At 37.2% G+C, this 21,012-nt stretch overlaps 1 protein-coding gene across 2 annotated transcripts in view; it reads left to right on the top strand.

Annotated features, from left to right (window-relative positions):
• Window positions 1–7,112: 7,112 nt before the first annotated feature.
• The window catches only part of c12.2 (von Willebrand factor A domain-containing protein c12.2), a 1,756,568-nt gene continuing 1,742,668 nt past the window's right edge, over window positions 7,113–21,012 (top strand). The window contains exon 1 of one of the 2 annotated variants that reach the window (XM_081733805.1): window positions 7,113–7,271. The gene's annotated coding sequence lies outside the window, so the exon portion shown is untranslated. The remainder of the gene's footprint in view (window positions 7,272–21,012) is intronic. The other variant, XM_081733806.1, reaches the window with a different exon arrangement.

Raw genomic sequence — 21,012 nt, 5'->3', positions numbered from 1 at the left:
CAGTGCTCCTGACATCACCATTCTTAGTCCAGAGTCGTATATCCAGCATACCTGGCGAGTTCATGGTTATGCTTATGGAAGCGATCATTTTCCCATTCTTTTGACCCTTCACCAATCACGGGTCGCCCGTCCCACCCACGACTCAGAACGGATGCTCCCTCATTCTATTCCTAAAGTCCCTTTCCCATCCCAGCCTACCATCTTTCATCAGCATTTCCAGGATATCTTCCGTGAGTGTACTACAGTGGACGAACGTTCAGTGAATCATCTTCAGGACACCATTGTACTCGCTGCCCGCAAAGCTGTCACACCTACAAAGCCGCCTACTTCTACAGCTCGCACTAGTCGCTCACCTCTCAGCAATCCACCATGGTGGGACATAGAATGTCAGCGCTGCTGTAACTATCGCAGGAGTTGTCAACTGGAGTACCTACGGAGTCGATCCCGAGAAGCTTATCTTCGATATCAGGAAGCCCATGCCAAATTTCGACGAACACCAGCTTCCAAGAAAAAGCTTACTGGATACAGTTTTGTCGTACTCTAACTCTCTCCACCACACCTCGACGTTTATGGAACTATATCCGATCCAGAATGCAAGGGTACATTCAGAGGCCTCCACCAATGGTACTTAATGAAGACTGGCTTACTTCGTTTCATGCAATGATCACTCCGCCCACTCCATTACCGGCTCGGCAAAACCTGCAGCACTACTTGGTCCCTTCTGAAAAGGATCCTCCTTTACTTCCAATAACAGCCACAGAGCTTCAACGAGTGCTTCAGGGCTCTCCTTCTACCTCACCTGGTGTTGATGGTATCAAATTTTGCCACCTTCAACTGCTTCCTGCCAGCGGTTTCAACTATCTGCTGCAACTGTACAACAGTGTACTTCAAACTTCACACGTGCCGCAATCCTGGAAACACCACCTTGTTGTGCCAGTTCCAAAACCTAATATGCCCTCTGGGAAACCTAGCAGCTACAGACCGATCACACTATTGCCGTGCATCTCTAAAATATTTGAGAAGATTCTCCTACAACGTCTTATGTGGTGGGCAGAGTATTACGATATATTTCCCCCAACCCTTGACGGGTTCCGCCGATCTCAAGCACATACGACGCTCTTACTAGTCTCGTCACCGACATATGGAGTACTTTCCAACGGAGGGAATATCTTATGGCAGTTCATATTGACCTCGCACGAGCCTACGATAGTGTACCCTTAGATGTGCTCGTCCAAGAGCTATTTTCACTTAAGATACCAGCTGGATACCTCTTCTTCATCCATAATTGGCTCATACACCACCAAGTATCAGTGCGCATTGGTCACCGCTATACAGACCCCAGGATAGTGTCTCAAGGATTGCCACAGGGTTCTCCACTTTGCCCGCTTCTTTTTAATCTATTCACCATCTTGCTTCATAGGCAGCTTCGAGCGTTGGTCAGAATAAATCAGTTCGCCGATGATTTCTTGTTATATGTTTGCACATTCACAGTGATCCATGGTGCCAACCAAATTCGTCACGCCATAGACAGCCTACAACACTGGTGCAGAGATCATGGCCTTAGTGTAAACTGGTATAAAGCCAGTACATCATTTTCACCCGGAAAAGGCGCACAATCGCTTCGCCACTAATACTCCAAGATGCCCAACTCTCGCCTGTTTCTCATCTCCATTACCTCGGAGTGACATTGGATTCTCGACTACTTTGGACAGCACATCTTGATACACTTAACACCAAAGTGTAACCCGTTCTTAACCTAATCAGCGGACTTAGTACTAAGAGATGGGGATTGGATATCAGATCACAGTTATGTATATTTCGTCAGTGCTTCGAATCAAGGCTTCTATATGGCTGCCCAGCTCTTTCTCCACTACCTCGGCGTCTCAGCGAACTGTGTGTTCGATTACAAGTGAAAGGACTCCGTTCAATACTTCGGCAACCTCGAAACTCACACAACAGGGCACTCCTGGAAGAAGCAGGTATCATTCCATAAAATATCCCAGCTTTTCATGTAGCTAAACTTTTCATCTTGAACCGTATGGCAATTACAACGTCACCCATCATCCCCAAAACTCAACTCCTATATGCTACTAACCGAAGCAAAACCCTACCCTATCATCGCCAGCTGCCTTGGACCTATTTTGCGTATGTTCGTGTAAAACAATGGCTGAATTTTATCTACCGCACGCCTAAACTTCCATCCTACCAACCCTCATACACCACGCACAAGTTGTCGCAAGTTAACCTGACAGTACCTTACCGCATATAAATTTTGGTAAAAGTATAGTACAGGCAATATAGTAAAGTTTAAGCCGGACTTGTTAATTTGTCACATTCCGTTTGACATAAAATATAATTGCTCCATCCTATCGATCTATACTAAGTACGCATGAAAAATACGGGATCACTATTTGAAAATTTATGTATAAAATTTGTCTAATCTACGAAAGTACTTCTGTGCAAGAAAATTATTTATGTAGAGGGAGAACATAGAAACAGCGTTAAAAATGTACCATGGTTACTAAGAAATTGAAATGCAAATCCACTTGTAGTGATTACTAACCCTGGCTATTGTACGCTTTTCGTACCTGTCTTTCCTTCATGCATACCCAACTTCACTGATCCGCCTGCTCCCTACAGATGCATCCTTACATTCGCTCGAGCTTCAACCTGCCCTTAATCATCATAGATGTAGTGTTACGTGAAGTGACCACCCAGCGTAAGTTGGTACGCGTTCTCCTTATGAATTATAATACATGTATATGCTGGCATATTACAAATTTGTACGTTGTTTGTGGTAGACGCAAAGAAAATAATTCAGATAACATTAGGACATTATATAGGATAGTTAGAGAGTTATACATTTTAAATTATTTAATTAAATCTGGTGACGCATTTCAACTTTATCAGTGCGAAGCAAAGAATGGACACCCGCTAACAAAAGTATGAAGATTAAATTAGGAAATTATTTCCACGAAGATGCTAAGTTTCTGAGATTATGCATTCGTAATTGTATGCTTTAAGATGCATTGGTTATTCAAGCACTGTACTCTTTTGTTCCGAATATTTGATCACTAATTTCATAAAAATCAAGTTTCTTCCATATTAAACATTTTCACTGAAGCTAAACAAACAATTGACAGAAGTATATAGCATAACAATTTTCAATAATTTTAATTAAAATCAAATTAAAATTATTATTAAGGGGCGCTCATGTACATGCTTGGTATTCTCACTCACTTGTTGTCCAGCAAGTTATTGGCGATTGAAGGAATTAAAATGTTGAGTAATTTGGTTTCATATTTTGATAAATATAGCCTTCCTATACGTATAAAGTAAATATATTCACTGCTATTCGTAGCCTTTTATTCATAATTTTAAGTTCGTCTTTCACAAGACTCACAGCTGCCACATATAACGCCATTGAAACTGCCTTAACAACGACCTTAGCAACAGGTTGTTTGTAACCAATATGGCTGCTCCCAATAAAATTCACAGCAGACGACTTCAGCAGCGTATAGAGCGTGTTTAAAGCCCGTTATAGACGAACAAATATTCCATCATATATTGTATGAAATATTTAATCAAAGTGGAATTTCATCATGTATGATACCAAGTTGTATGCAACTTTTGGGTTGGTTAAAACATTTGATACAACTGTTCTAAATTAGAACTTGTTCTATTTCTATCCAACATTGTATCAAAGAAAACAAACGAAAATCGCTATGCGGTGGCTCTAAAATCGAGTATGTGGACACGGAAAGCAGTTGACATTCTTTTGATGCAGACTAGCAGTAATCTGTTTTGTATAACTATAAAATTAAAGAATATTAGGGCTAAGTACCAGAGGCGACTTCCCAAAATTGGTGTAGATTGAGAATATTCCGTGATTTTTTTTTCAAAAAAGCAAACATTTTATTTCAATTTTCTTGATTTCAATGATTTTTTAAGACGTTCTGGCATGTTATTACTTTGGCGCATGCTCAGATTATTGCGTACACATTGACAATATGCCTCTATATGATGTGTCTGGAATGATCATGTGCTATCTTATTATATGTAGTTATTTCTTCACGAAATGAATTCGTAATGCCTTAGACATTGTTTCTCATGGTAGGAGTTGCATTCATGAGTGCAGATTCACTTTACGAGGACTTTCTTTAAGGTTCTTCACTTCAACAAAATTAAACTACCGCTAATTTTAGTTTTTCTGTAATATCTTCAAAACTAATAAAAATATTCGAAAAGCAGAAACGTAGTGAACTAGACAATACAATTCTGCATGTGATACCTTTACTACAATTCACCTATCTGCTTTTGGTATGCTGCTATTTACAGAACCCGCAAAAACTGTTAAATCTATCTACAGTTGTGAATCGAAAGCAGATAGATGTGTTGTGATAACGGTATCACACGCAAAACCGTATTGTTTAGTTCACGACGTTTCTGCTTTTCGGATATTTTTTATTTGTTTTGAGGATATTACAGAAAAACTCTAAAATTAGCGGTACTTGAATTACGCAGTAGTGAAGGCCTTTAAGGTATAAATACACATCGAACGAATATAATTTAAAAAGAGACTGCAGGAAAAGCAACTTATGATAGGTGGCCATTAAAAGCGAGGATGATATTTAACCGATTCAGAGCAGGAGCACAGCATGGGACCCACAAGTTAGCACAGGGTTTTGTTCGCAAGAGGCAGAGGCATCAATAACTGAAGATGAGAGCCAAAATGAGGGTAGTGCGAAAAACACTTGATGTTGCATAAAATCAAAATAGATTTGAGTGCGTAATATTTTCGCATTTCTAAATATAAATCAGTAGTTTCCTACACTGAAAAATTCCTCTGGAATTTAATATCCTACAGAAACCTCGTCAATATGTACTCTCTCATTTTAACTGTAAAACCTAACATTTGGTAACTGTTTAGTAATGGGGGCCAACACTAACGAAGGCAGAAAACAAAGTGCCCTGCGAGACTCTAACCCGCCTTTACTCGCTAACGCTAGCTCAGCAATGCTGTGTGAATTAAATGTTATTAACCTAATCTAACCGAATGTGAATAGAAAATGGCAAAAAAGTCAATTAAAAACCTGGCCCCCCAAAGCTAAACAATAGCCTAACATTTTTATGACAGACTATTTATTCTTAATCAGTGCCCCAAAGTTGCAAAAGTAATTCGAAAATTAACTGAATTAGACGAAATTTAAGGATCGGACCAATAAATAGAATATAGATTCATACGTATTGACTGAAAAGAAAGGAACCATAAAAATAAGATTTATTTGGAAATAGCAATAAAGGAGGGAAATGAGACAGAAGTAACTGTGAATAGTCATTCTGTTCATTTCTACTACCTTATTCATTATAGTTACACCAGCAGGTGCTACCATAAAACTCACATATACGTTCATGTAAACTAACAACTGAACCAAGAAATATAAACAATTGAGCAATGATATTCACCTTTATATTTGATCGTTTATAATGGGTTCGAAAGTTTTACCCAACTTATTTGTCCAAATTACCGTCAAAGAAAAGTTTGATACAATATTTGATGGAAAAGTTTGACGATGTATAATAGGCTTTAAACAAGAGAAATCTCATAAGATCGTTCAGAACACAGGAAATGACATGCGATCTGATGCCATACACGTTGAGATTTTGACTCCAGGACAAATTGTAAGAGATTTCATAGGATCTATCCTACAGTGTATAGCACGCCTTACTCTGTAGCTGCTGTCCTCCACCACTCTCTTCAACATTCTTAGGTTAGTTTTAGACGGAAGCATTTATTGTAGCATTTCTCTTAGCAAAAGTCGTGTCATCGATATTCTACCATGTAAAGTAGCAAATGCTATAGCATTTTCCATGCCATAGCATATCCTATGGCATTTCTTGTCAATAGGACTTGCTCTATTTTGCAGCATTCTGCCCCGATTGCAGCGCCGTGGTGTGTTAAAAGGAAGCGAAAGATTTTGTGTCAAATATCCATGCTCCTTGTTTGTGTGGCAATTTGAATTGTAGTAAAGAAATATGAGTTGGAGTAGGGATGCTCTTTGCCAACATATATACTTCTTTGTGGTTTTCGTTTTTTAATATAAACATCGAGAACTGTTGTCACAACTACTAAAACTTTAGCTACCTCACGCTTTAGTTTCGGAGCCATAATTGCGCTCGTGTCCAGTGATTTGTTTCCTACGTCACGACAAGATGCTTATCAAAATGCTACCATATAAAAGAACCATATACTTTTGATGCCATAGAATATTATACGAGATTTTTGGTAGCACACCTGCTACGAGAAATGCTTCCGTCTAAAACTAGCCTTAATACTGATGTCTTGTTAGTTGTTCCAAATCCCTTCTATTCACATTACAATCATACCCCTGGACTTACTGACCGTATTATTTTAGAGATCAAATCGTTGGTAACTCTACGTACCACTCATAGCTTTTCTACTTTCTTTTTATCAGTGAAAAGTCACGTGGGCGTCGTGGGCAATGAAACAGCAGACTGCGCTGCACATGTTGGCAGTTTGGTCACCCGACTTCTTTCAAACTCACCCCCTCCTCTTACCGCTCCTATTCCCTCTCTCGTCATCTACAGTGTTAGAAACATTATAACTCCCAAAGTCCCACAGCTAATTGGTACTGGCATCACCCTTCCCCACTCCATCTTTCAAATTCGTATCTTACTCTAACTCCGTCTTCATGTCGCACCTACTCCCGTTACTCCTTCAACGTCACTCTCCCCACTGTGCCTGTGGAGTGGACCTTAGTATAGGTAATCATTTGGTTTTTTCATGTCCTCTTTACTCTCTCTATCGTTCCCAGTTCTACTCTCTCTTGTATGCAACTTATGATTCGGGACCTTTCGACTTGGATTCTATTCTATTTACGGCGCCGATTTCTCTTCTCAATTTTTTCTCTTTTATCTCTCTAAAAATCGCATGTTTCCCTGTAGTTCATAGTGCTCTCTTTTGTCAGTTGCGTATCTCTTAAATTTCAGAGTTTATTCTCTACCCTATTTGACCTATCCTACTTTTTTGTTGTTACTTCGTAAATTGCCGATAGGTCTTATTCAAGACGGTGGCAACATCACTTCGTCATATTGGTTGCATCAGCAGCAGCAAGAAGAGGAAGAAGAATCAAAACATACAGGAAGAGAGGCAAGAAGTATTATCGAAAATTAAATGATGTTATCCAGTAATATTAGTGTTAAGAAGTAGAAATGACAAGATGCTAGCAAGAAGGATATAATGAAATTCAGTAAGTAGTGATCAAAAATTGGAGCAATTAGTGTGGAGGTAAATCTGGCATATAAGGTTTTAAAATAGAGTGATAATGCAAATTTGAGACCGTACAGTTTAATTTTAAAGGCACTACTAAAAACAGCTAGGATATAGTATACGACAGTGCCTCATCATTTAGCGAGGACTCACGAAGTGCAGTCTTTTAAGGATTATTCATTGAGGATATAGGAACTTGAAAATGAGGTAACAAGGCGACTTTCATTTAATTACTGAGTAATATAAAATAAAATGTACGTCGGTTTGCGTTGCGTTTCGTTGTGTCTTATGGCATGCGAAGAATAATAATGTGCCCTTGCACGTAGTGTATGAGTATATGTGGGGGATTTGAAACACATATCGCATGTCACGTGCACGTGCATGCTTCTTACTACTTCTAAATGTAATGAAATCATTTTTATACGTAGTGCAACAGTAGGAAGTATCCACGCGCACAGATCATGAGGTACTGTTGTATACTATTACCAAATTTTCTACGTAGTGCAATAGTAGGAAGTATCCATGTGCACAAGACATGCGATATGCGTTAAATTCCCCCTCCACACACACATAGACATAGATAAAGTACAAGGGCACTACACATGCAGATATAAAGTATAGGTATGTTCTTTTTTATTTTCGTATCAGTCGATAAGTAAAAAAAAAGTCGCTTTGTTACCCCCTTTGTAAGTTCGTACATACTCAATGAATAATCCCTAAAAGTATGAGCGTCCTGGTCCTTCGGGAACTGATGCAGCTTCATGTATACTATATCCGAAAGAAGTCTAATTTATGAATTTTAGTATTGACAACTACCTGAACAAGGACAGTATCTTAATGTCAATAGCTATCGCTACGTCAACGGCCTACACCTGGACCTTCTAATAAATGTGCCCCGAAAACTGAGACCCTTACGGAGGAACCCAGGAGCCGAGACAAAAATACGTACCCTCTATGACTATTCGGATAATCCAAGCCACGGACAAACCATGTTCTCTTCGCCTCTTCTAAATAGATTTGTTTTCACACTATTTGTATTCTTTGTTAGAGGCTCAGGACACATGAAAAAGATCTAATAATATATAGAACACAAACACGATTCCACAACTCAAACACTACGACACACGTGCAAACAACTTGTCCGTCCCCATCTTTCTCTGCCTCTTGTTCACTCTCCGCCACCTATATCAATCTGCGCAGACGCACTTGCATGCACTCAGTGACGTGCGTCGGATATTTGAAAAGTAAATACCGGTAAACAAACTTCAAACACAACGAGAGCGGAATACGCACACGTCTTCTTTTCTTCTTCAATGACTCATTAACTAATTAGAACTCAGTCTATCACCTACTTTTTAACATGCTAGATAGTCAGTGGCGTTTCCTAAATGTATGGCGTTTCTCGTCCTTCCCTAACGGTGAAGCGCGGCTGCTTAACTATAACCGAAATCGATTACATATACATGGGACGGTTCTAGAATAGTGGTTCTACACAAATAGGTGAAGGTGGGTTACTAGTCAAGTTAGTTCCTTTCTTTATCAAAGGTCAATATTAAGGTAGGCTATATGAAAGGTCAATATGAAACGTCAATATGTCTCTAGATTCACTCATGTGAACTTTCCCTTGCCGCCTAACCCTTACCCATTTGTTTATATGGCGTACATCCAGATCCGTATTTATACTCGTAAGGGAAAGTTCTCGTGAGTGAATCTACAGCCATATTTAACTTTGATATAGCCTACCTTAATATTGACCTTTGATAAAGAAAGGAACTTACGTGACTAGTAACCCACTTCCACCTATGTATGTAGAACCACTATTCTAGAACCAACAACGTGCCCTGCGGGGCTCTAACCTGCCTACATTCGCTGACGCTCGCTGGGCAATACTATATGAATTAAATATCAAACTTTGGTACAGAAAGGAACCAACGTAGCTACTAAACGATACGGGGGGGGGATCTGTGTTCTAGAACTTTCACGGATTCGGCTCTTGGGTGTAGGGTAGAAGGAGTTGAGTGGTTGGGACGAAATTTCCAGGATTGATAGCTTTTCGGCATAAGATTAAAACGCGAAAAAAAACACTTTCTATTTGCACATACAAAGAGGGGGGGGGGGGGATTCTCTATTAAATTGGCTAAATGAGTTAAAGCTTATAAAATTTAATCTGATTTCTTGCGAACAGAAATAATTTTTAAATTTCTTTTTATCCCTATTTGGAGGGAGCGGAGAGGCCATATCTTCTCATAAAATCTGATGATTCGGCAAATAGGTCTAGCCAAGGAAGTATTGCGTGATTGGAACGAAAGAGCCATTTACATTTTCCTCTGAAAACCCTCCACAGCTGTACAAAAAATTGGCATCGACTAATCAACGTAGCTTTTCGTACTGAAGAAAAGGATACCTTAATCATCAAACTGAGTCAGTTTGAATAAATTAGAAAGGCTTATGTCGGAATTCTCGTCCTCTAAAAAGTCGTTAGTAATTTGTGGTGATATTAATATTGATTTTTTACTAAGTAATAGCAAAGAAAAAGAAGATCTCATTTCGCTCTGCACATCATTTAATCTGAAACCTATCGTAAATACTCCTACCAGAATAGGCAAAACAAGAATCTCTGCTCTTGACCAAATTATAATTCCACGTGATGATTTCGTATCTCATGTTGATGTACTAAACCTAGGCTATTCTGATCATAATGCTCAACTTCTTTATTTTTACACAGAAATAATTAATAAGAATACAAATGTGGGCGTGGAATGGTCCGAACGGCGTTCATTTACACCCACTAACGTGGCATATTTCAGATACTTGTTGAAAACGGAGTCGTGGGAAGATGTTTATATTGAATGTAATGTTAACGACGAATTTAATTCCTTTTTATGTATATTTACTCACTATTTTAATATTGCTTTTCCTAAACAAAAATTTAAGATAAATAAATCGGTAAATGTCAGTTCGAAGTGGAAGACTTCTGGAATAAAGGTTTCTCTAGAAAGAATGCGCTATTTACATCAACTATCCCGACGGTGCCGTACTCCCGTGTTTAAACGATACCACAAAATGTACAGACGAGTTTTACATAAGGTCATAAAACAGGCAAAAATGTTAGAGAATGATACTTACATTGGGAAAGCTTCCAATAAAATGAAAGCTACATGGAAAGAATCTGGGGAACGAAAACCCTCCTCTAAGATAACTAGCGTTTCTTGTCATAATAAAATTATTAAAAATCCGACTGAAATTGCAAATGCTTTTAACGATTACTTCACGAATGAAGTGGAAAAGCTTATCACTAATAACGTGAACAATAAACTATCTAGCAAACAATACGTTAGTAGACATAACGATATTTTCGAAAAATCATTGTTCTTGCACCCAGTAACTAGTCAGGAAATCTTAAATACTACACTAAAAATGACAAATAAGAGTTCTTCAGGATATGATGAAGTTCCTGATAAAATTCTAAAGCAATGCTCTTATGAAATTGCTGATATCTTATGCTTCATAGTAAATAACTCATTTAGTAGTGGCGTTTTTCCTGACGCATTGAAGCTAGCAGTTGTTAAGCCCTTATATAAAAGTGGCAAGAAAGATCTTACATCGAACTATAGACCAATATCATGTCTGTCTACCTTCTCTAAACTTTTTGAAAAACTTATGTATATAAGACTAGTTAGCTTTCTAAATAATTTTAACTTAATATCTCCTGCTCAAAATGGCTTTAGATCAAATAAGTCTACTGAAACTGCTCTTTACTCCTTTCTCTATTCTGCTTTAAATTCAATAAACGCTAAGAAATATACAACCGGCATATTTCTTGATCTTAGCAAAGCTTTCGATACAATTGATCATCAAATTCTACTTAAAAAATTGCAAGATTATGGTATTAGGGGAAATGCTTATGAGTGGTTTAAATCGTATATATCCAACAGAAGGCAAACTGTTGAAATTAACTGTCAAACTCGAGACACTCAGGGAGTAAGCAAATGTTATTCAGATACCAAAGAGTTAAAATTTGGAGTTCCTCAAGGTTCCATCTTAGGCCCTATTCTATTTTTAATATATATAAATTATTTGCCACAATGTTTAGACTCTGCTAAAATTGTTCTGTATGCTGACGATACAAATATATTAGTAACTGGAGAAACTTACGTTGAGTTATGTAATGCAGTAGATTCCACCATGTCTGCCGTCAGTGACTGGATGGATAGAAACAAACTAATACTAAACACAACAATGTCTTCGTGCATGTGCTTTCACGTAGCAAAAAACGAGATAAGAAAACGCCCTTGTGTAACAATTAACGGCAAAACGTTGAATTACGTCTCGGATATCAAATTTCTTGGTCTTTGGGTGTCAGATACATTAGATTGGAAAATTCACATTCAAAAATTATCTAGTAAATTGGCTCAAACCTGTTACATGTTAAAGCTTTTACGAAATAGTGTAAGTCAACATGTTCTGCTCACAACTTATTTTGGACTTTTTCATTCTAAATTGAAATATGGTATTATATTCTGGGGATCTACTGCACTGCTAAATTCCATATTCGTTTTACAAAAGAGAGCTTTAAGGTTTATGACCGGAAGTAAACCTCGAACTTCTTGTAAACCTCTATTTAAATTTCTTGAAATCTTGCCTCTTCCATGTTTATATATGTATGAACTTCTAAAATTTGTAAGAAAAGATATACAGATAGATACAAGCAGCTTCCGGTTAAACTCAGATATTCATATGCATAATACAAGACAAGCGTCTGATCTTCATGTAGAGTCCTCACGTTTAAAAGTACATAAGAATAGTACATTTCCTATGGCAGTGAATATTTATAACAAGCTTCCTTCCACTTTAAAAAACAAAACATCTGGTTTCAATAAAGCAGTCAAGTCCTACCTACTCGAGCACTGTTTCTATTCTGTAGAAGAATATCTCGCCTGTAGTAAATAATGTTTAAAGTATATATATTTTGTATATCTATAATGTAAGGTTTTATTAACTGTTATGTTGTTTTATATCGTTGTATGTAAATTAGAATAATGAAAAATTGTACTTTTTTTTTTTTTTTTTCATAAATTCACACTATTTTAATATTGCATGTAGATTTAAATGTATACATATGTACACATTCAGTGTTCTTATGACGTGTCCAACTCATACGTTCACGTTGTGAACAATTTGTATGAAAAAGGATGAAAATAAATACAATACAATACAATACAATACAATACAGTGCTTTCGGAAATTGTCGCATGTTGAATTTAACATTAGAGTACATGGCCAGAAGTACTTTTTTCCATTTTAAAAGAATAGTAATAGATAGAAACGCAGTTCTTAGGAAATTTCCAGGAGACAATATCAAGGCACATATAATGGTACTAGAGCGGTTTTCCGGAACATTGCTTAAATCGGGTTCAAATTTGTTGAACTTGTTTGAAAGTAGACGTATCTTATCTACACAAACAAGAATTTTAGGAATGATTTAAAAAAAAAAAAAAAAAAAAAAAAAAAAAATACGACTTTGACCAAGAGTTTTAAGAATGATAAGAAAAAATCATCAAAAGATTGTGATCTTGGCCATAGTTTTTGGATCTGGGGCACAAAATTTTTGAACGGACCTCAAATCGAGTTTTCGTATTTTTTACGGAATAAGGACATCACACTGAGTTAAGTGATAGTTTGGGTTGGGCTACACTATATGTAGTTCTCCAGATATAAGGTCTATAATTAGTGGTAGTACCGTGTCCGAGACGAGATTGAGACTACCCTCGGACTCAGTACCATACCTAAATATTTGTTAATTTAATTGCTTGCTTTTCCACCTCACAATTGTTTTTACTTTACATTTTTTTTTTCAACCGTACGTTGCAAGCAAATGCTGCATCAAATTGTTTTCTCTGGCTTCTGTGTTAATATTGGAACTGGTTTTGCAGCAAATTTCATCCCGATTTAAGCAATGTTCCGGAACTTCCCTGAAACCTGCTCTAGTACCCTTAGATGTGCCTTGATATTGTCTCTTGGAAACTGCCTAAGAACTGCGTTTCAATCTCTTACCATTCTTTTAAATCGAAAAAAAAGTACTTCTGGCCATATACTCAAATGCTAGATTCAACATGCAATAATTTTCGAAAGCGTTGACTCAGCTCCATAATTAAGACATCTTTTTCTTCAATGCGAAAAACTTCGATGTCAATTTTCTGTACAGCTGTGAACGGTTTTCAGTGGAAAATGGAAATTGGTCTTTCAGGATTCCTAAGAGTAAAATGCGAAAAATATTACATTTTCTACTTGCACAAACAAAAGAGGGAGGGGGGGGGGGGAGAGGCTCCACTTAAAAAATTGTCCAAATGGGATAAAGCTTGGACTGAAGTGATAACGCTGCAACCTACAGGCGAAGCCAACTGTGACACTAAGCGTTTGGTGAGAACACAATGCCGTAGAGCCAACCTGAAAAGAAACAGAAAATATTGCAGCTACTTATTGACTTATTCTCGTATAATATAATTAGTAATAATTAACCTAAACTAATCAGGCGTGGTACCAACTAGAATACTAAACACAGTTGCTAACGATATATAACGTTTATCTACTTACATCTTTATTAACAACTATTAAGTAAACAAGCGTTTGTCTGCGACCTACACTGCTATTACTTAATACTAAACCAATACTAGGAAAACTACAGTAGCTATAACGTTCAACGATGTACAAGGTTAACAATAAAAACAACTAAACTTATGTAATGATACTTACCCCGTTGAAGAAATCTCGGTATTTTGTCATGGAACGCTTTAAGAAGATGGCTTCATCCCAAATGGCTAACTTTATATTTATTGTACTTGCCTTGTGTGATAATTCCTACCTCCTATTCCGCAAAATGCCTTATCAGTGTGCAACGTTGCCAAGTTTACATATTCCTGTTACGCAGAAGTCGTCGCGGCTAAATTACACCTCGATTACCTTCAGTTTCGCAGAATCACATGAATAGTTTTGGTTGCACCGTAATATTAGTAATATTTGACGGAGGGAAAAGAACACCGCAATAAAGCCTTTCTAGCCCAAGTTCAGTCGCGATTTATTGCAACAAGAAGAAATTACAAATAAAAAGATAAATAAAAAAAGAAGTAATTTGCATTGAACAATAATAGCATGAACCTTAATAAATTTTGTACTGGTATACAGGCGACTTTTAATATCGCCTTGACTTCATTGGATTATAATTTCAGCTATCCAAATGAATGCAATGGAATACTGCATTAAAGTACGGAATAAGGTTAACCTCGTCAAACCTGCTCTTAAGAAATCGTACGACTCTCTAAACGTTTCCACAATCTCCGCAAAGTTAAATTGCTTGCCGCCAGCAGCCGCATTAAGGCATTATTTTCGGACTGATCTCTTTTAAAAATAGAATGAATCTTTATATATTGAGATGACTTTATGTCGATTTCCTATAAAACTTAGAATGCTAAGTTTCGACATTGTTCGTGGTTCTTTCGCTGTTTGGGGGGCGCGGTGGCTCAGTGGTAGAGCGATCACCTCTGGTGCTTGGGGTCCCTGGTTCGATCCCAGCTCGCGCCGTGTGGACTTTGTGGTGGACAAACATCGTGCTCGTGGGTTTTCTCGGGGTTCTCCCGTTTCCTCCCACTTTCTTCATTCCACCATTTCACTCATTTCTCATTATCACCGTCTCCTTTAGCCTAACGGGCATAACCGTGGGACGTTAAACTTAAAGATTTCATTTCATTTTCTTTCGCTGTTGTTATCAAATCAGTTTCATATTTCCCTGAAACATTAATAAAAATATAGCCTAATTTGTACAATGTAAGGAGTTAAATAACAATCCAGTAAAAAAGTAAACTTTCAAATATTGCTGTACTTACGGGCGGAAGGTTGCATTCAGTCCATCAACATAGGTGTCCACCAATAGTCTAGGCAAACTTGTGCCTCTGGGATGTCGGGTGCATCGTCTTGTATATATAGAAATGCATCAAGAATGTCTTCAAGAGGAACGAGAGGAAGTGCATTTGCTCTCCTAACCCATTTCTCACATTATTATCAATTTTGTAGATTGGAGCCAACCCAATATCTTGTACCTTTCTCCGTATAGATTGGGTTAAATGAATCTGTATGATACGAAGTAACTATATTTAGATACCATACCTTAAAATAAGGCTTGGGACATAAAGTAACTACGCTATTTATAGATACCTTGCAGTTTCCCCCACCAAATCTAATTGTTTTTAACTTTCTGGGTATCAAATATATGCACTTGCATATATTTTACTCTGGAGGTATACTAATTAACTGTTGAATACAGAAAGTATGTTATTTTGTTTTAAAAGTGTACGAACGTGACTGTTTTTATTTCTCACACAACACACAGGCTCTTTAAAACACATTTAAATTTTTAAAGTGCGCAGTTTTGTTCTCAAAGGTTTAACACAACAGGAAGTTAATTCTTGTGAAAGAAAACATAAATAATCAATCAGAGGACGTTTCCCTTCCAATCTTGGTGCCAATGACCCCATTAGGAATAGAGAGGGTGGGGGAGAGGCAGGGTTGGACCCACCTGAAAAAAAAAAAAACACTTTAAACCCACCTGGGTTTTTGAGGTTTTTGTTAGTATATTATTGGTACAACTAAGGTGATCACATTGACAGTGATTTTTATCAGTTTTTGGACTTTCCTTGGGCGAATTATATGCTTTCATGTTAAAGTATACAACAACATTCAACGTTAGACCTATATAAAGTTCTGAATGCACTGAATGAATAAAAAAGGCTTATTTTAGCTTGAAATAATTACAAAACACATTACTGTATGGATTCTATTTAGAGCCTATTTGAAGTGAAATACTTTCCGTAAATAGTGTGCTCGGCGACGCCGGGGCACGTTATCCTTCATACGTTTGACGATTTCAAGGCCATAGGTGCCTGTATCACCAGTAAATATGTAAATACATTAGTAAAACTATTAGTATTGTTTCATACATTTGATGATAACACAAGTATTCTTCAGTAAAATTTTGTTTTCCCACAACATTAGTTTAGTTCAGTCATTAGTTGCTACTCTTCAAAAAGCATTCTGTAGAATCAACACCAGCAATAACCAGGATGGATTGATTTAAATCAGTCTGATTTAAATCACGATTTAAATCAAGATTTAAATCACTTGATTTTTTAAATAAAAATCGTTGATTTAAATCAAATTCCGAAATAATTTAAGTGAAAATAAGTAAAGTCCCGTTTCTGTTCTGTTATTTCGATTATGGAAGATGATAATCATAATACAATGAGACTCAAATGTACAGTATGTACAGCATTGTATGAAAACAAGTGTAATGCAGAGGATGATTTGGGAATATCCTGTTTTGAACGGGTAACAGGGCAATCCTGTTTTCTTCTCTTCGTAACATAATGTTTATATTGTAAATCGTTAACTATTCCAAGGGGGAAATCACCATCGACATTTAAGACGAAGATTCTTTTGTGTGCGCGTCTATATATTTGTTCCCAGATAATAGGGCGTATTTAGAAGCGTCCTATCCCCTCTCGAATTTTTTTTTTTTTTTTTTTTTTGATTTTATAACTTTGGGCAAAATTTATGTATTTCGTACCGCAAGCTAGTTACAATTTCCTTAAAAATATGCCCCGGCCAAATATCAGTAACTTTTGTGAAAAAAAGTGTCACTTTGATAAGCGTTGCTGTACTTTTTCCTTAACCCTTATCCGGGCAAGCTATTTTTGTAACGTAGACTGCAACTGGGGCCTGACCAACTCTATTAGCCTTACCAACTCGATATGTTCATAACTTTAACTTCGACTAAAGATATAAGAATTCAGAATTTTATGGCATCGAAATATTTATGGTTATTAAGAAATTCGAAGAAAAATATGAAGCTACTGGGCCTGGGAGGCTCCGGTTGCCCGGATAAGGGTTAACGCTTAACCTTTTAAATTATATCACCTATTTTTAGGTGATGGATAAAATCTTCATTATTCGATTAAAAAAGTACCAATAAAGCTTTTTACCTCGTTTTCTCGAAGGCATTGTAAAGCATGTTACATATGCTTTCACGCCTCTCTGCGTCAAGACATAGGATGTGATGACGTCATAAATTTAAAAAAGATATTTTCTGTTGTGTCTATTTTTATTATTTTTTGACGGACCTACATTTTGCATTCAGAAGACAAATTCTGCATACTCGTTCAGTTCACCCTTAGTATTTTTTAGATGATTTCAGATCTCTGCGTGAAAACAGGGGGATCCAGAGGGGCAAAAATGTAGAAAAATGGATATTTTTAACAAAAAATAGCTTTCTTCGCGATTTTCCCGCCTAACATGGAGACATATGAATGGTACCATCTGAAAGGCTGTTCTATTCTGAAGAGAATGATGTACGAACCATGATCTTAGGATAAATAGGGATGTCTCAGGAAACTGTTACCTAAGATCCTGTTTTATACGGGAATCTGGGGATATTATTTTTCGCGGGCTTACTTTTGCATCTAGAAGTTTGAAATTTTGGACACTCATTCACTGCACCCCTTAGTATTTTTCAGATTTGTTTCAGATCTTTGCCTTTAAACAGAGGCGGTACAGAGGGGTAAAAAGTAAAAAAAATGGATATTTCTCAACAGAAAATCCCTTTCTCGTTATTTTCCAGCCCCAGATAGTCTACGCGATGGAGACATTTGAATGGCACCGTTTGAAACTTTGTTTTATTCTGAAGAGAATAATGTACAAATCATGATTCTAGGATAAATAAGGATGTCTGAGGAAATTTTTATATTACATCCGGGTCATCTGGGGTATTGTGGGGATGTTCTTAGCTCATTGTTAAATATTTTTTCCGCTCTTACTATTCAAGATAGAAGCTTAAAATTTTGTACACACATTTAGTACACCCTTAGTATTTCCCAGTTGATTTTGAGATCTGTGCGTTAACATAGAGGAGTCCAGAGGGGTTCAAAATTAAAAAAAAAAAAAAAAAAATCAGAAAAAATCCCGACTTCTCTCAAAATTTTCCGCTTCAGGGACATGATAGGCAAGATGTGAATGCTGTCGTTTTAAAGGCTGTTCTATTATGAAGAGAAGGAGGTATGAACCATGATCCTAGGATAAACAGGAATGATGCTTGACTGAAATTCTATAATTAAAAAAAAAAAATGTAAAAAAAAAAAAAAACATTGTTTGGGATTGATATAGGTTAACGATTGGGGATTAATTCAAAATTCAACCCCAATACTTTCACTTAAATGGCATAATTAACATTTAATACTAATTCCTAATGTTTTTTCTTCAGTTCGCGACTTGTATTATACGAGGAGAAAGATTTGATTTAAATCAAAAAAATCGATTTAAATCAAAAAAAATCATCAAAAATGATTTTTTTTAAATCATGATTTTTTTCCACGCTGGCAATAACGTAAAAATTCTTGTCAAATTTAAGAAGCTTAATGCTCCAGTTCCGAAGACTATGTAACGCTACTATTTCAAATGCTGAATTTAAACTTCCGTACTAATGGAAATGTCTATGTACAGTAAAGAAAGTTGCATTTTCGAGGAAAACCCGTCGTGAAATAAGTGCTCGGGAAATTCTCGCAATTGAACACACAAGTCATCGGAAGTGAATACTTCAACAATAAAACTATTTATTTTGAGTTGGGACATATTTAATTTCATTTAAGACATTTTGAAACATTTACTTTATAAAATATGAATTATCTCTTTGTTAATTGGGGGCCGCGGTGGGTCAGTGGTAGGGCGTTCACCTCTAGTGCTTGGGGTCCCGGGTTCGATCCCAGCCCCCGCCAAGTGAACTTTGTGGTGGACAAACACCGTGTTCGTGGGTTTTCTCGGGGTTCTCCCGTTTCCTCTCACTTTCTTCATTCCACCATTTCATTCATCACTCATCATCACCGTCTCCTTTAGCCTAACCAGCATAACCGTGGGACGTAAAACTCAAAGATTTGATTTCATTTTTCTTTGTTAATTGTTTTAAATTCATTTTCGGGAAAGAGCCGCCTTGCTAGTGCTAGGGAAATTCCCGTAATTGAAAGCGCAAAGTATCGGAAGTGAACTTCAACAATAAAACCATTTATTTTACGCTGGAAAATATTTGCCATGTAGGACATTTTGAAACATTTATTTTATAATACATGAACTTCATCTTTGTTTTAAATTAATATATTTAATATTCATATTTTTCAAACGTTACTAAGGCTCCTGGGATGACTCGATCTACATTTGTTCGTTTGCCTGTACCACATACTCATTACAGAGTACAACTTTCGGTCTCTTATGTTTAAATTTTCAGGGTACAAGCACGAGAGACACTCAGTTTCCTGTATAGATTTTGGCGGCATAGCAACGTAAAATTTCAAAATGGCGGCCATTTTTCTCAAAATAGTGGGTATCCACGCTACAAAGCGCAATAAATTTTCAGAGTAGAAGCACGAGACGCTCTAAATTAGCTGTATATATATTTTGGCGGCAATCAAACGTAAAAGTTCAAAATGGCGGCCATTTTTCAACTAGTGGGTATCCACGCTACAGGTTGCAATTTTCGGACTTTTAAGTTGAAATTTTGAGGTTAGAAGCAAGAGACATTCTAAATTTGCTGTATAGATTTTCTCAGCGATCCAATGTAAATTTGAAAATGGCGGCCATTTTTTCAAAACAGTAGTAAATAGAAGATTGTTGCAAGTTGTGACTATGACAATCTTGAAATATAAATCACATTTTAACACTTTTACCCCAAAGACATTGAAATATTTCTTATGTCTGAGCAACAACTTGTAGCGCGGTACGGGGGCCGGAGCTCAAAATATTTATTAGAAAAATTGTAAAAATTCTATTTCCCCCCACTCCCTAATCCTTGATTACAGTAGCCGAGCAAAACTATACTAATAATGAAACTTTCATGTATTCTCCGTAAACTGCTTCAACTTTCGTGAGTCTACTGGTTTTAGACCCTTAGCTAGGATCATTTGAAAATAACCCTGCATTTTGTTCTTTCTTTCCTGATCAGGGGCGTAGATACAAGGGTCGTTCAAGGTTGACCGGGACTTCTGTTTCTTCAGAGGAAACAGATAGCACAAGAAACATCAAACTACGTCAGCTTTTCAAAGTATTCTCCGTGCGCGTCGAGGCACCATTGCCATCGTTGTGGCAGCTAGCTCCCTGATTTTTTATGGCATAGAAAGAATTTGGTTGTTGTCGTAGCCACTGGAGGACATCGTTCCGCAGTGATTCATCTGTCGTGAATTTCTTCCCTCACAGTTGGTCTTTAAGGCGTGCAAACAAATGATAAATACTGGGGGCTAAATCTGGACTGTAGGGGGATGGGGCAGAACTTCACAGGCCGTCATGCGTGTTCACTTCTAATCAAATGTCAGCTGGCTGGGAACTCACCTTGCACAGATTTTGCGGAAGCGTAAGTGGTCGTGAATGATTTTCTCAACACTCCCGACACTGATATTCACCTCGGCAGCAATATCCCACACTGTTACTCGCCGGTTCTCAAGAATCATTTGCTCAACACGTGCGATATTCATTGGTGTGACTGCAGTCGGACGAATGTGTCCATACGCATCATTTGTCACTAGCTCCCGTTCTTCGCGGAACTGTTCACACCATTCGTACACTCTTGTCCGTGACATCGTTTATTCACCATACTGTGCTTGCAATCTTCCGAAAATTTCAGCTGGTTTAACTTT

This window comes from Thermobia domestica, chromosome 12, assembly GCF_964235325.1.
Source record: "Thermobia domestica chromosome 12, izTheDome1.hap1.1, whole genome shotgun sequence".
In the NCBI taxonomy this organism is placed as follows: domain Eukaryota; kingdom Metazoa; phylum Arthropoda; class Insecta; order Zygentoma; family Lepismatidae; genus Thermobia; species Thermobia domestica.
The sequence above is the reverse complement of the archived record's forward strand: the minus strand, read 5'-3'. Positions and strand labels throughout refer to the sequence as shown.